General features: G+C 45.0%; 1 protein-coding gene across 3 annotated transcripts in view; it reads right to left on the reverse strand.

The window, feature by feature from the left end:
- inppl1a (inositol polyphosphate phosphatase-like 1a) overlaps positions 1–2,500 on the reverse strand; it is a 21,682-nt gene that overhangs the window by 18,390 nt on the left and 792 nt on the right. The window lies entirely within an intron of this gene.

Consider the following 2,500-nt stretch of genomic DNA (forward strand, 5'->3'; position numbering starts at 1 on the left):
TCTTGTAGGCTCCAATAACTGTGTGTGTGTGTGCATGTGTGTGTGTGTGTGTGTGTGTGTGTGTGTGTGTGTATAGCCTTGTGTTTGTATTTTTATGTGTCTGTTCCCAGAAGCGAGAACTCCAGTGTGATGGATATGTATGAGGGCAGAAGGTGGCTTGGGATTAAAACACACGTCAGTCTGAGTGTGAATTTTACATGAATTTCTCAGTAAGAAACGAAAGGGATGGAAGTTAATGATCCAGAAGCAGAGGACAGACACTGAGACAGTAAACAGGTTCAGCTTTTAGATTGAAGTTTTATTGAGACGCAGTCTGCTCAAATCCACACCCAGAGCAGTTCCACATTCAGGCGTCACTGAGATCCTGAGCTGGCAAATAAAACTGCTGCTGAGAGAAAAACCATGTGAAGTGCTATTCTGATCCATGACCTAGCAGCAGAACCCAGAAATAACGGGACATCAAAGCTGAGGTCAGGAGTCTGAGCAATGATGTGGCTTCTGGAGTTTCCACACACTCCACTTCCCCACACTTCACACCAAAACACACTCCCACTCCAGACCTGGGCACCACTGCACTTTATTTCATTTAATTCTGCCCTCTGATTGGTCAGAAGGTGGTGATTAGTTCTCTGGAACAGCACCTCTAGCAGTGTATATTATTACACATGCTCTTGAGAGGGTAATGTTTCCATAGTAACGCCTCATTCACAGGGACGTGTACAGCACACACTCCACTGATGAGTGTAAATCACTGATGGTGCAGATACACTTCCTCAGTGTTTCTCAGTAAAACACTGTGACTATTTCAGTCCGAGAATAAATGGAGATGAGAGAGAGAGAGAGAGAGAGAGAGAGAGAGAGAGAGAGAGAGAGAGAGGTGTTTATATCAGTAAACTCACCCATGTGCTGCAGAACATAAAAAGAAAGTGTAAATGAACAGTGTGTTGTGTTCTTTAATAAATACAAATATTATTGCGGTACACAAAAGATACAACTTTTAATGCTCCTGTTTTAAACACTTCACACTGTCTTCACACTTCTGTCTAAAAAAAGGTTCTGTGTGTGTGTGTGTGTGTGTGTGTGTGTGTGTGTGTGTGTGTGTGTGTGTGTGTGTGTAAACTTCCCCCTTGTGTATTAAAAGCTCTTTAAAGTGTTATAGACCCTTCGTTATTTCCCGGACAGATAAAAGAGATAAAAGCAGTAAAAGTGTCCTAATAATAACAGTTATAATAAATAATAATAAAATCTAGTGGTGTGGATGATAATTTTATTGTTTGGTGTTTTTCCATGTTCACTCCTCCCTGTAGATCATTTACATGTGAAGAGCAGGGGGTGGAGCGCTGCATTGTGTGTGTGTGTGTGTGTGTGCACGTGTGTGAGATTATGTATAGTTCAGTAAACATGCAGGTGTGTGTTTATTCTGCACTCTACAGCAGTAATATAAAGCATCATCTGTACCTGTCTGACACCCGCACACCTGTCCCACACACCCGCACACCTATCCGACGCACGCGCGCACACCTGTCCGACGCACTCGCACACCTGTCCGACGCACTTGCGCACACCTGTCCGACGCACCCGCACACCTGTCCGACTGTCCGACGCACCCGCACACCTGTCCGACCCACTCGCACACCTGTCCGACGCACTCGCACACCTGTCCGACGCACTCGCACACCTGTCCTACACACCCGCACATCTGTCTGACATGCGTGCACACACCATCACACACCCACACACAAATCAGACACACCCACACATCCAACATTACATTTATTGCACTTTATTACCAATTTATTATTATTATTATTATTATTATTATTATATTATAATGAGTACTGCACCATCACCACCCTCTCACATTCCCAAACACCACCTTCACCCTCCTCACCACCCCCTCCTCCATCCTCCTCCTGCAGTGAAACTCTCTTCTCTGTCTGTACATTACAACCTTCATCACCCCCATAATGTGATTGAGATCAGAGGAGGATGGAGGGGATGGGAGTCAGATGTGGATGGAGGGGATGGGAGTCAGAGGAGGATGGAGGGGATGGGAGTCAGAGGAGGATGGAGGGGATGGGAGTCAGAGGAGGATGGAGGGGATGGGAGTCAGATGTGGATTGGATGTGGACCTGTACATCTATGTTCCAGACAGAGTAACTGATCCTCCTCCTCTGGCTCACGTGGAATATCACGGCTGAATGTGAAAGGTGACTATTGGCACGTGACTGATTGTATAGTAAACAGTTATGCATTAGTCACGTCACCTTCATACAGGAAGTCAGTGGAGGACAAAACGCGTCTCTTTCCATCGAATTTTTACTCTTGATGACGTGGATGATTTCTGGCCCATGTGACCTTGCCTAGCCCCGCCCCGTCTGAGATGTAAAATGTTTTTTTTTTGACGTCACGCTAAAAATAGATGATATAATAAAGCGTAAAATCTTTAAAATGAGGTAAAAGTGTGATTTTACTGAGTCATAAACCTGCTGAAGGTTAC

This window comes from Silurus meridionalis, chromosome 12 (assembly GCF_014805685.1).
Source record: "Silurus meridionalis isolate SWU-2019-XX chromosome 12, ASM1480568v1, whole genome shotgun sequence".
Lineage (NCBI taxonomy): Eukaryota > Metazoa > Chordata > Actinopteri > Siluriformes > Siluridae > Silurus > Silurus meridionalis.